Genomic DNA, 15,405 nt, shown 5'->3' on the forward strand with positions numbered 1-15,405 from the left:
AAAAAAAAATTGAAGAAAGACCATTTAAAATAAATAAACCAATTTAAAATAAGTTTAGAATAAATCTGAAAATAAATAACAATTTTATTATTAAGTTAAATAATACAGTGTCCAAAAAATTAAGTTAAGTCATATTAAAGTCAATAAAGCGACCGTGCTAGAACCACGGGATTCGAGGGGTGCCTAACACCTTCCCCTCGGTCAACAGAATTCCTTACCCGAATTTCTAGTTCGCAGACCAATAAAATAGAGTCAAATTTCCTTTTGATTAGGGATTTAAATAAGGTGACTTGGAACACCAAAACTCAATTTCAAGTGGCGACTCTGAATAATAATTATGTCTTTTCAAAATGTCACTTTAATTGGAAAAACTCTTTTTTCTTTCAAAATCAAAAATAAAAATATATTTTGAGAAAAAAAAGGGGCGTGACAGACTTGATTAGTAAACCACCTCAGGCATGGTGTAGAGCCTACTTTGACACGCAGTGTAAGAACACAATGGTTGACAATGACTTCACAGAATCATTCAATGCTTGGATTTTAGAAGCAAGAGGTATGACACTTATCAAAATGTTGGAGGAAATAAGTATTAAGGTTATGACTAGGTTGGCTGAAAATGAAGCCAAAGTTAGGCATTGGAAAACTGGATGCAGTCCACAATGCATGAAGTTGTATAGTGATTATAGGGCAATAGCACATGGATGCACTGTGAACTTTAATGGTGATTATGGTTATGAAGTGTTTGAAGATGATGATAGGCATACTGTGAACTTAGAGCATACTAGATGCACCTGCAGATTGTGGGACTTGTCTGGAATTCCCTGCCCTCATGCCATAAATGTATTTTTGCATAAGAAAGTTGTTCCTGAGACACAAATTCACTGGTTTTACAGTAAAGAAGCCTATTTGTTGGCATACAAGCACAAAATACAACATGTTAGAGGAATACAGTTTTGGAATGTTGATTTTGCTCATGCAATGGAACCACCTGATATGATCAAAACTATTGGAAGAACCAAGAAAAAAAGAGATAGAACAACAGATGAAGCAAGAAAAAAGAAAAGGTGAATGGAGTTCATCAAGAAAAGGTTCTATAATGACATGTAGTAATTGTGGGGAACAAAATCACAACGCACGAGGTTGTTATGAGGTATATTTTTAACTTATTCTCTTATTTTAGATAAATCTTTAAGTTGCATTAATTGTGTATTTTTGGAGATTGCAATAGTTGGCACTATTTTTATTATAGTTTTTGTGACGGTTTTTAGATGGACATTTTTGTAGACTTCAATTTTGAATATTTGGAAATTGAAACTTTTGTGACTGTTTGACTTTTTTGGGCTGCTATAGCTTTGTATTTTCTGGACTACAATAATTAGAAATATGAGTTAACATTATTTTGTTTGATAGGCAAAAGGGGCTGAACAGATTTCAAAGAAAGGCAAAGGCACAGAAAAAATTGGTGAGACATCAATTGGAACACAACAATCTGGCCATGCCTCAAGGAACACAATTATGAACCTGAATTTGGTACACAATCATCTCAACAATCAGCCTTTCGAACTCAATTTGATACTCAACAGTCAACAGTTTATGGACTTGATTGGTGACGATGAAGACCCAATATTGAGGCCGAAAACCATCTCTGAAGCTGATACATTGTTGGCCATGAGAAAGGGCAGAATGACGTCATCAACTAGTGGTAGAAAAATTCAGTTCACCGGAGATGAAACTGGGGTGTCAACTCCAACAAACTAGCCATATTCACCAACAAAGATAACTTGGCGAGGAAAGGAAGTTGTTACATGTAATCAGTTAAAAAATGACGGAAAAAACGTATCAAGATGATTTCAAGAAAAGGGCAAGGGGAACTAGCCCCCAATTCTTTTGAAATATGAAAGTTGTTTTGTTTTTCTTGTGTGATGCCTAGACATTTTAAAGGTTAAGCCTTTCATTTTAGGATGCCTAGACATTTTAAAGGTTAAAGCAGTTAACATGTGATTTTCGTTATTACAATTATTTTAACCTTAAAAAATGACAATTACCTATTCTGTAATAGAATGACAATTGATGCTAGATTTGTTGAGATATTAGGTTATGCACTATGTTGATATTGAAGTTTTGTGTTATGGAGTGTATTTCCTTAGCGCATGTTGATATCACAATTCTTTTTAATGAACTTTTGTATTGCTACTGCTTGGAATTTGTTTATGCATTGTGATTATTAATGATATTATCTTTCTATAGTTGGTCAAGTGCAACTCTGAAATTTATACAACATATTATAAGCTTTTTGTGTCATATGTGCTAGTGTGCAGCTGTATTATTTGTGTCATATGGGCTAGTGTGCAGCTGTGTCATATGCCCCCGTTTGATGATAAGTTATTTGTGTTCTTTGTAGTTTGTCAAATATAAAAAAACTTCTTGGTAAATAATTGGCTTTAAAGGCACATATATGTTGGGAAAAATGGTTGACAAAGTACTAAAACAATAAAATTACATTAAAAATAACTTTCAGTGGTTGACAATGTATAATGTACCGAGATAAAAATAAGCAACAAAATTACATTAAAAATTACTTGACAAAGTACCTAAATAACATAAGCTAGCTTTCAATGGTTGTCAAAGTACCTAAATAACATAGATACTAAACTATAGCCAAAATTAACATTACATGATACTACATTCATATATATGCCAAATTAAAAGTTTAAGATTGCCTAATAACATATATCCATAGCTCTTGGGGGGGGGGGGATTTTTCATCCTCCCATTCCCAAAAATTACATAATTGATTCTGCTCAAATATCACAAATTAGTCAAATAATATCAAAACTCATTAAAAAAGAGATTGGAACCCACATGACTTAGAACCCAATATGTACACTTTCTTGAAATCCTTTACCAACCACATTAAATAACTATTTAGTAGTAATATGTCCACTAACCTCTTTAATCTTCATAAACAAGATTGGAGAAAGAACAGTAAATTCGTCGGAGAAGGAGGAGTTGGTCGTTTTCACTTCTATTCTTAGATTGGGTTTTTAGGGTAGAAGTGAATGAAAAATTGGGTTACTAATGGGTTATATGGGATTTATTTTTTTAATTTGGGTGGGTTTTTTATTTAATAATTTTTCAGATTTTTGATTTTTTATTATAAAAAAATGACGTGGACGAATTTTAACTTGACACGTGCAAAAAGTTGTTTTGTAAAACCACCGTTAAAAAAATGGCATGAATGAGCCTTTTTTTAAACGATAGTGGCATGAATGAGCCAAACTTTTAACGGATGGCATAAATGAGCCTTATTTTAAAGTTTGATGGCATATTTGAGCCTTTTCCCTAATATTAATAAATATATTTTGATTTTAAATGAAAATAAATAAAAAGTTGTTTGTATACAAAAAAAAAAAGCGAGAATAATTGGGAAAATAAAATAGTTATGTAAATTTTTCTATAAAAATTTTCTATAAAAAAGATTTAAAAATAAATTAATAGGGATAAATATGTAATTTATCTTTCTAATACAAGTATAACTAATACCTATATAACTTATTCCACCTTCTATCCAACATAACTTATACGTAGATTCCCTCATAAGTTATATAGGTATTAATTATGTAGGATTACAAAAAAGGTAACCAAACACCGTATAAAATTAATACATTAATAACTATTATACAATATTTAGAACTTATCAACCAAAGATAGTATAAGTCATGTTGACTTTTCAACATAATAATTTACCAAACATAATAAAACTAATACAATGTTTTATACATGAATAACATGTCCTCTTATAACATTACCAAACGACCCCTAATAATGTGTCAAATACATGTGTAAATCTTCACTTGTTATTTTCACGACAATTGTTTTTTTAACGAAAAACAATCACAATTTCTGATCTTTCTGTAAACTTTAAAATATCCTTCGCCTTGTCTGGAGTGACATAAAAAAATCACAATTGGTCCACTATAAAAATATGTTTAGGGGTGCAATTTTTATGTCGTCTTTCAATCGACAACAATCCTTGAAGTAGGACTGCTTTTTGATGTTGCTTCGACATTTACTGGTCTTCAAAATTACATGATTATTGTTTTTATGCTCTCCTTTCTCCTTATTTATTTATATAAATTCGTTAATATGCACATACATGTAAGAATTTAAACCCTTTCTCAAAAATAAAAGTAGATTTAATTTAAATTTAATGATATATAAAATATTTGTTTTAAGCATATTGGTTCTTAAGGGGCAAATTGAGGGACGATATATTACTGACACTTCTAGTGATAATTTTTCTGAAAATAAGCACAGTACATAACCTTACAAGTGAAGCAAAATATATTGAATCAATGTTAAGTATATCAAAATTTACTTAAACCAAACCTCATAAAAAAAACTAGGTGAAATGGTGTGGTGAACCCTTGTACTTGTATTAGTTTGTATTTCTAAATACCTTTCTACTTACCCCTTGTCATCTAGACCTTTAAACTCAATTAAATGAGACTTTTAAGCCCCTCCAACCAGTGGTGGACGTAGAATTTTTACTCAGGGGGTTCTAATGTAAAAAAGTAAAAATGTGAAAAGGTTGATTAAAAGGAGCGTATCGAAGAAAGACAAGAGTGACTTTAACTCACTAAATTTTAACTCGTTTTGTCATGTTCCATTTAATATTTCTTCCTACTTATGTCTTGCTTCATCGAACTTTTTTAGAATCTATTGTGTTATTAGAAAAAAAAAATACAGTAATTATTTTTGAGTTTTAGCAAAATTTCTTTTCAAAAGTTGAAATATAACTTTCTCCAAAACCAATTTTGAAAAGTTTGGCCAAACACAAATTTGATCTCTAATATTGACAAGAAAAAAATTGAATCTATTAGCCAAACACATAATGTTAATCTACATAAATAATTTTTTTTGTGAAAACACTTCTGATAAAAAGTACTCCTCATAATAACAATTTTTATAAATTTGGTTAATCTCGCTATTAATTTTGTTATTTTATTTAAATATATTTATTTGGAGTCTATTATTATTTTATATTATATCCTTCATATGCAATTTTTTCATAATTTATATAAACATTATTTACGATAAAACTGAAATGTTATATATCAATTAATACTCCCTTTGTACAAATTTATGTGATACCTTTCATTTTTTGAGAGTCAAATAATTTTAGTTTGATCGAAAATATGTGCATAGAATTTTTAAAATTTTAAAATGAAATTTAAATATTTATAATCTACGTAAAAAAGTGCAATAAGTCAAAATAATTGAAAATTTAAAACATTTAAAAGATATATGAAAATTTTATAGGTAAAACAAGATTTGTTTGAATCTTGAAATTTCAGAAAATGTTACATAAATTAAAACGGAGAGAATATAAACTTTGATTAATTCTCATTAAACTTCAACTCAGTTTCCTATATGCTTTAGTGATTTAGTAGAGATATAACCTTTGTAAAATCAAATCAAACAACCTTTTGGAAGTTGTGGGCTGAGCTTTGGGAAAAGACAAAATTAAGACAGACAAAATTGGCAAGAATCAAACCTAACCCTAAAGATATAACCTTAGTAGAGATATAACCTTTGTAAAATCAAATCAAACAACCTTTTGGAAGTTGTGGGCTGAGCTTTGGGAAAAGACAAAATTAAGACAGACAAAATTGGCAAGAATCAAACCTAACCCTAAAGTCATTCTGAACCCCCTTAACCACTGAGCTACGCATCAAAATTGAAAGGGTTCACTTAATAACAATTTTAACTTTATATATGGTGTAATTTTTCAATAGGGGGCATTCGGTTGAACCCCCTCTCGTTCACCTAGTCCGTCCCTGCCTCTAATCATGTGTGTAACTCACTCTCCTTTATATAATTGACATGTCGTATCCACGTCAGATATATTAATGTCATATCATAATTATTATAACTATTTTTTATTTCCATACATCCAATTCTCCCTAGTTTCACGACCAAAATCGACTGGAGAAAGCCATCGTTGTCGTCGTCATTTTTGACGGCGAAATCACATATACTTTCTCTCTAACTCATCTTCATCTCCGCCACACACCATCACTATTTCTCTTTCCTCCTCAAACCTCCACAAAAACAAGAACCTAAGCCACTGCACCGCCAGATCTGGCTGAAAACAATCTTCACCGCCATGACCGCACCCACACCCACCTCATTCTCCTCTCCACTAGCCAGTGTCCCCTCTCTCTCACGCTATTGCGAAAACAGTTGAGGCGTACACCACCAACGCTGCTTATTTCTCTCAAGCCATTGCGATTCAATGGTCTCCGGTGAATCAGTCGTTGGTCTCTAGCGAGAGCTGGTCTTCACTGTTAGTAAGTCTTGGAGAAGATAAAAAAAAGTTTTGGTCAGGCGTGAAAATGGCCAAAGAAGAAGGGGTAGTACTGAAGAAGAAAAGACTTTTTAATTAATTGTTTTTTAAAAAAAATTATTAATTTTTTAATTTAATATTTTTAAACCTAAAAAAGTTATTCATCGTCTTAAGGTGCTTGAAGTCACACACGTTCACCAACTCGGTCATCTTAAAGACACATAAGCTTGATCAATTATAAGAGGGATTTGTTAAATTGTGTTTTATTGGGTTTAAGGATCCAGATGACAAAGGGGTAAGTAGAAGAGTTCAAAATATAAACGGATACAAGTATAAGGGTCTATCAGACAATTTCGCCAAAAAACTATAAAACATATCTTAATTACATACAATTAAACCATTCTCCTCCCCAAAGAAGTTCTATTTATTCTTTCCACTTGATTTCTAGTAAGTTACGGTTGCCATTGTTAAACTTTTGATTTTCGAAGACTCTGCTAATGTGCATTAAATTTCAATAGAAAGTTAGACATATGTATTGATAATGTGTTTAAATTATAAAATAATAATTCAAAGGAAAAAGTTTACTGGTCTCAAAATTAGGATTACTAACTCTTTTTAGGGTTATTAACTCCAAAAATAGACATATATCCAGTCTTTTATATTTCATACTATAATAATATTTAGAGTTTGGGGTCAAAAACTAAACTATCCAGTCTTTTAAATTTCATACATGAACTATTAAGAGAGTGTGAGTTTCCTACTTGAACTATCATCCAATAGTAGCGAAATATACCTCGACTAATTTCTGATAATGTGTGTGCATTCTCTCTTTCTTTAAATATTATATCATGTAAGATTCCACGTGGAAAAGTAATTTCTGTTGGGAATTAAACACACAACACACACAAATAATCTAGAGAAAAGAGAAACGGAACACAAACGGGACACACAAGAATTTAACGTGGTTCGGTTTCCCTACTCCACGACTGTAACAGGAGGATTTTATTTCACTTGTGCTACTCTCGAATTACAAATACAAGGATCATATTTATAGGAAAGCCAAATGGTTAACCTAGGGTTTCAGTAATGGGTCGGGCCGGCTCACAAGCCTCCACAAAGCCCAACAATCTCCCACTTGGAGGCTTGAAGAATTTCAACTGTCATCCACTTAGAACACTTGTATGTCTAGTAATCTTTTTCAACTCTCTCCTGCTACAGCGGCCTTCTCATCAGTCAACTGAAAGGCCCGTTGAAGCTCCCCGAAGCTTCAACACATCAGTCACGGCTGAAACTGCCCTTGACTCGTCCTCGGTCCCTACCGGCTCCCACTTGAGACACGAACTGCCGGATCCTAGAACTCCCTGAGAACAAACACTCTCCATACTCAGCAAGAAATTTTCTGGAGACGTATCAACAGCTGGAATACTGGTTCTCTTGACCCACTGTCTTCTAGGAGCCTTGGCTGAAGCACGGCCGGTGCTCCCACTGCCACAAACGCCTCTGACTGGTCTTCCTGAACCTTTCCTTGCTCGTTCATCCTGAATCTGACCTGTGGCTCTGGGTTTCTTTCTTGCAAAGACAACCTTCTTCTGCCCACGAGATTCTGTGAACCGGACTTTGTTTTTCTTCTGAACTGGGACGGTCACTCCCTCAGACGGTAATCCGACAATATACAACGATCCTCTTTTTGTTCCACGAGCCATGACAAGATTGCCCCTCACGACCTTCCACTGCCCATTTCCGAACTTCACATGATGTCCCTGTTCATCCAACTGCCTAACAGAAATCAAACTTTTCGTCAAGCTTGGAACAACTCTGACATCCTTCAAGGTCCAGAAACCGACTGGCGTCTTCAGCACCATGTCACCCATGCCCGTAACATCAAGAGCTCTATCGTCTGCAAGCCTTACCTTTCCAAAGTCTCCAATAACCAGATTCTGCAATGCTTCACTGCTGTGGGTAGCGTGAAAAGAAGCACCAGAATCCATGACCCAGGAATCCACATTGCTCTCCGCGCAACAGATAAACAAATCCTCGTTGACGCTGTCTTCTGCAATGTTGACTTGTTTGTCTTTCTGGCATTGATTCCTGAAATGCCCCACCTCCTTGCAGTTCCAACATGTTACACCTGAGCCATCCCGAGCCTTTGACTGACTCCTTCTTCGGTTCCTGCTCCCACTACCTCTGTTATTTCCTCTGCCTCTGACGACGTTTAGCATATCACCTGATGATTCTCCAGAACTCCTTCTTCTGACATCCTCGCCAAGAACGAGATCACGAATCTTCTCAAAGGTGAATCCATTAGGTCCCACTGAACTGGCAACTGCTGTAACCGTTCCGGACCAACTGTCAGGCAATGATGATAACAGTAGTAAAGCTTGAACTTCATCATCGAACTTAATGCCAACTGACAAAAGTCTGGCTAAGATCGAATTCAATGAGTTGATGTGCTCGGTAACTGAACTGCCTTCCTTCATCTTTGTGTTCACCAACTCTCTAATCAGAAAAATTTTGTTTGCTGCAGATGGCTTCTCGTACATGTTAGACAAGGCTTCCAAGATGCCTTTCGCTGTCTTCTCCTTAAGAATGTTGAACGCAACATTCTTGGTCAACGAGAGTCGGATAACTGACATAGCTTTCCGATCCAAAACTGCCCACTCTGCATCAGACAATTTTCCTTGCTTGTCACCCAACACTACGTCCAAATCTTTCTGAACCAGCAAATCTTCAATCTGCATCTTCCACCAACTGAAATCTGTACCATCGAACTTCTCAATTCGGAACTTCCCATCTTCTGCCATCTCAAAGGACTTCGGCAATTCCCTTAACGGCGTCTACAGACAGCGGGCGGCGATTTGGACGATGCTCACGATCTGGACGCTCGCGGCTGGATCTGAGGCTCCTCGACGCGGCGGCCAACGGAACGGCGCGACGGACAGCACACGGACGACGGCTGTTCGCACCCTGCGCGGTTCTCCTAGCCGGCTGCTGCTTGAGGTTACCCACACGGTAACGGCGGCTACTCCTCCCTGCACACAGTTCTTCACACAAGAACCCTAGGTGACAATTTCTCACAGTTTGTGTTACAATGTTGTTGAAACCTCGCTCTGATACCAATTGTTGGGAATTAAACACACAACACACACAAATAATCTAGAGAAAAGAGAAACGGAACACAAACGGGACACACAAGAATTTAACGTGGTTCGGTTTCCCTACTCCACGACTGTAACAGGAGGATTTTATTTCACTTGTGCTACTCTCGAATTACAAATACAAGGATCATATTTATAGGAAAGCCAAATGGTTAACCTAGGGTTTCAGTAATGGGTCGGGCCGGCTCACAAGCCTCCACAAAGCCCAACAATTTCACTGTACCAGATCCAAATGAATTAATACTGAGTTGAAAGTTAAGTTTAAAGGTTAAATTATCACCGTATAAATTAATTATTCCAACCGTGACATCCATCAACATCTTCTCCATCTTCCTAGTCGTGATCTCGTTTCTGCCATTTCATCGATATCGCTGACTTGAAAGGGAAGAGTATAGATTTTTTTAAAAGTCTATTAAAAATATGTTTAAAAAATTAAATATTTCGTCAAATAGAAGTGTTATATATGCTAGTAGATGAAGATTTTGTGGACAGAAATGCATTGAAGCATATATAGACAATCATTTGATCTAGTCAACGGCTAGGTGTGTTTCGATAACTATTGAATGATAGTTCACATAAAAAAAACTTACAATTTCAATAATGTAAGATGGATACATATCAATTAGTGTGTCTAATTAAGAGATATAACCGAATGTCATTAACTAAAGAGTATGTCTAATTAAGAGATATAAATAAAAGATATTAATTAAGGAAAAATCACGTGTGTAACAACTTTAGAGAATATGACGTATCACAATTCCTAAATAAATCAAAACATCAAAATTCTTCTCTATTGTTTGTTGATTCAACAAATTTTAGACTTCTTTATGTCAAAAACATATACAGCTTATCAAATTCATGAAATCTTATTCAGATAAATATTTATATTTTGTCAGATATATGTATACATAATAAGATACATTGATAAAAATTATATAATGTCTCAAATACATGCTAGCAACATATATTGTCATATACAAGAACTCTACTTATATACAACTATACATAATTTGTCGGGTACATGTTCACTTAGTCATATACATTGATGAAAATAAAATACATTATGGGTGTGTTTGGTACGAAGAAAAATGTTTTTCAAGGAAAATGTTTTTCAAGGAAAAATATTTTTTCGAAAACAGGTAGATTTTTTACTTATTTTCTCATGTTTGGTTGGTGAGTAGAAAATATTTCTAGAAAAAAGAATTTTAGCTTTTAATGTATGAATGAATTTTTTTTTGAGAAATACTTTTATTTTTATTAAAGTAGAAAATAATTTTTAAAATTGAAAATATTTTTCAAAAAAAACTTAAATTTTTTGGGGGGTGATAGTTTGAGGGTAGGAGTGAANAGTGGGGTGAAAAAAATGAAATTTTGAAGTTGAAAATATTTTTTAAAATAAACTCAATTTTTTTTTAGGAGGGGTTAGACGTGGTGTGAAAAAATAAAAATTTGAAATATTTTTTAAAAACAACTTTATTTTTGAAAGGGGTTCGGGGTCGTGGGTAGCGGGGTGGGGTGAAAAAATAAAAATTGGAAATTGGAAATATTTTTTAAAATAAGATTTAAAATATTTTTTAACAAAAAAAAGTTATTTAAAGTTGGAGGAAAGTTTTGAAAAATGTTTTCCTTAATTTTTGAAGGGAAGTCATCTTTCTTAATTTTGAGGAAAATGAGTTGATTTTGAAAACATTTTTCAAACTTTTAACCCAACCAAACATGAGAAAACTGGATAATTCCTTCATACCAAACACACCCTATGTCTTAACTTAGAAACATGTATCTTTTATCAGCTTCATGAACTCTTACCAGATACTTTTGTATATTTTTATACATACATATAAACTTAATTAAATATACTGATAAAATTAGATAAAATATAATCGTAACTCAAAAATGTGTAACCTATCTCAATATTGTATCGGATATATGCATGAATTTTCACTTATTGTCTTTTGAACAATTGTTTTTTTACCAATAGATGTTATACTCGTTCACCTTTCTACAAACTTTAGAATATTCTCTATCTAATTGCTAAAGACATTAAGAATCGCAACCGATCCTTTATAGAAAAGTGTTAGTGATGCAATTTTTTTATATCGTTTTTCAATGAACAACAAGCCTTGAAATAGGACTAGCCAACAAAGAGTTCAGTAGCATTAACAAGTTAGTGAAAAAAGAGAACAAAAATAGTTATGAACTATTTCTTCATGCTGAAAGCGCAATAATGGAGGTGAGTGAGGGAGAGTGATGAATAAAATGTTGGAGAAAAAAACTTTGGAGAGAGTGTGTTGATTTGGTGTGAGTGCATAAATTTTCAAAAATAATGGAGTAGTTAATTAAGGATTCTATTATAGGCTAATTTCAAAGAACGCTATATCTCAATTTATCTAACTTAATATATGGTACAAAACTCTTAATTAATGAAAATATATATAATTATTTTATAATATAGGTAGAATTAGTATTTATAATATATGGATGTATGTTTAATCGAGTAGTTTTTCAAGAAAAAAAACTCTAACAATATTGATTCTACAAAAACATTTTGATTTAAAAATACCCTTTGACTTTCATTTATTTGTTGACTTTATCCTTATCATCAAAGTAAAATTATTAATGTCATCGCCGTCTATAAACTTACCACATATACCCTTGATTTGGATGGAATCTCCCAAATGACTTCATTTGTCAGAGTTAGATGATCAAAATGGTCCTTCATGTATAGGGTTTGATTTATTTTGATCCTTAGTATACATTACTTGACAAAAATAGTACTTAATATATGTTTAATGGGTATCATTTTGGTCCTAAGCCGTACATTTAACTTTTTCACCCTTAAAAACTAATGTTCCGTTCCTTAACTCATTTCTCTCTTCTCCATAGTTGCTTTGTCTTCCTGCTTCTCTCTAAAATTGCATCATCTTCTTACAATAGATTTTAAAAACTCTTCTCTTTTCATTTTTTAACTATCTTTTCTGTTGTCATTGGTAATCCCTAAAATAGATAAAAATTTATATTTTCCACATGTATGTAAAAGTTCATTCCTATCGAAAAATGTTTGAAATTTGACTCCTGGTAAATGGTCGATGACCAGCAATTCACATAGTGAACATGAATTAAAAACAGGTCTTCTATGAGCCCCAGCATTCCTACTAGTTTTTTCGATACTTTTCTCACTTGTCAACCCTGACGGAATCAAAAAGTTTATTCAAACTTGTAATATAATGATATAAGAAGTAGCATATTCATGCTTTGGATGACAGACGCACAAAAAATCTCTATTATTTTATTATTGTTTAGTTTGTAATCTCTTTCGAATGACTCAAATCATGATCTTTGAATTGGATGAGCTAATTGGTTAATTCGATCAACCATGAAAATTGCAATCAATAGTGAGTCTTTTATTACCTTTCACTAAATCCAATAAATTTCAATTGACCCAGAAGTAGAAATTACTTGAAAGAAAAAAGAATAAAGTTATGGGTGAGAGGTGCACTTAGATTTTTCTATCATTTAGCTTATAATGTGCAAATTTTTAAGCACAACAACACCTAATAGCTATAAGAAATGTACCATAGATAATATATCTCTGGATCATAACAAAATTTTAGAATATTGAAATCAAAACAATACATTACATTAATAAATTTTATAATATTGGAAACATTCAAACTTCATACAAATATGATCGTATCTCTGGATGAATTTGTCAACATAATTAAGTTTCCTTCTTCTTTTTGATGAACTTGTACTAAACTAATGTTAACATCTTTTTGTAATGCATCTTTGAAGAATATATAATTGATCTTCATCAAAGTGAAGGACATATTATGTCACTATCTTTTCTACAATGTCTTATGGAAAAGATGAAGAATAAAAAAACAAAAAATAAAACAAAAAAACTATAATAATGACTTTTTTCTACGATGTTCGAGATCTTTGTCTCGCAGAGGGCGAAATGAGATCTTCTTGGAACAAGGTCAGAGACGTTGGACGGACCAGTTTCTTCTGATTCCAATGATAGATGGATGGTCAGGTCGGTAACATATGGATGGAGGACTTCTACAGGGTCTTCTCGTGCGCTTGACTAGAAAGGTGGTTTTGTAGGCGAATGAAATACGTTTTTGTAGGCGAGCGGAGTGAGGCAATGAAATTGTTTAGGCGAAAGAAAGGTTGAGCGAAAAGCTTTCGTTGTATCGGATCTCGGGACATAAGAAAGAAAGAACGAAAAATGAATATTCAATGTTAGCATGGATGATTGTTATTTATAAATTTGATAATCCATAAAAAAAAATAGAAAGGAGTTGAAGCGACATGTTATTTAAGTAGAGAATATAAATATATTGAGGTTTTGTTGGGTTTGAAAGTGATAAGTATGTCATGTGGAAGCTTATAATTTGCAGATCATAATACGATAAATTAGATGACAAATAAAATTATATTAAAAGACATAATATTATTTGTAAAGAGAAAATCTTCCCATACACAAAAAAAAATTATCGACTACATTGTTGATGTTCTTATTTTCTTCTATGAGAATAAGAATCTTCAACTTATAGATCTTCAAATTTTTCTTCTAGAAAAGGAATAACCAAATATTGAAGAAAATTATACTTTCCTTTCGAAAAAAATTAAAGCATTTATAATACTACTCTGATTTTTCGTTAAGAAAAAAATGAATCTCAAATAAGGTAAGAAAATTAGGGAAAAACCCTAACAAATCTCTTCTTTTGGTTTGAGTTTTCTGAAAAATATTTTTCATCATCTTTCTTCACATAACTTTCATCAGTGTTGTTTACCATGATTTAAAATTGATATAGGTTAAAAATTGGAGTCATATGTTAAAAGTTTTGAGCAGGATTGAAAGTGACGCTCATGCGTTAAAAATAAGATGCATGAGTTAAAAGTTGAGTCTTATCATCAAAAGTTTGAAAGGGTTAAATGTAACGACCTGTTTAATCGTTTTGAGCAGTAGAGTTTATTCTGGTAATAACTGTCTGGATCGACGGATCCCACGACGGACCGTCATGGGCACGACGGACCGTCGAGGGGGTCTCGTTCCAAAACACTTAGAGTCTGAAAATTTGGGTACTGAGATCGACTCTCTGAACTTCACGACGGAATGGCAGGACGGACCGTCGTTGGCACGACGGACCGTCACAGATCCTTCCACAGAATTTACTCTCTGAACTTTGTGACGGACATGCAGTACGGACCGTCACAGTCGTGACGGACCGTCACAGGCTGTGTAACCCTGACTGGGTCGGATTTCTGTTAAATGTTTTAAGGGGCGTTTTGGACTATTCCTGCTTATAATTATAAAGTTAGTGGTTTAATGTTAATAATTCAATTACTTGGGGGTTAAAAGCGATAACCTTGAAACAAATAGTGGGGTATTTTATCATCTTTTATACTTAATTATATGCTAATTAGGGTAAATGAAGAAGGGTTTTGAATAAGAAAAATAGAAAGAACAGAGGGAAAAGAGAGAAACGATCGAGAGAGAGAGAGGAAGAACGCAGCTTTGGGAAAGTGGATTGCTTGATCACAATTCTTCGGTGAAGGTAGGTTATGGTTTATGCTATTTCATAGTAAACTCTTAATAGCAAATGGTATGTATTGGGTAGTAATGTAAAGTCTCCTATATTGCTTAATTGTGTGTATGTATGATATGATTACATAATTGTGATGAATTAGCATGATGAGGCTGTTGAATCTTAAACCTTAAAATCTTTTTGTTAATGATGATGCCTTGGTATAAAAGAAGGCTTGATGAACTAAAAGATTGAGAATAGTGGATCGGGTGTCACTTCCAGCACCAGGATAGTATATGGATCGGAGTGTCACGTTCCGACACCAGGATAGTATATGGATCGGAGTGTCACGTTCCGACACCAGGAT

The 15,405-nt window shown here is 33.4% G+C and overlaps 1 pseudogene; it reads left to right on the top strand.

Moving 5' to 3' along the window:
* Positions 1 to 498: 498 nt before the first annotated feature.
* On the top strand, positions 499 to 1,758 carry LOC114074941 (annotated as a pseudogene).
* Positions 1,759 to 15,405: the final 13,647 nt, after the last annotated feature.

Source organism: Solanum pennellii, chromosome 1 (genome assembly GCF_001406875.1).
Source record: "Solanum pennellii chromosome 1, SPENNV200".
NCBI lineage: Eukaryota > Viridiplantae > Streptophyta > Magnoliopsida > Solanales > Solanaceae > Solanum > Solanum pennellii.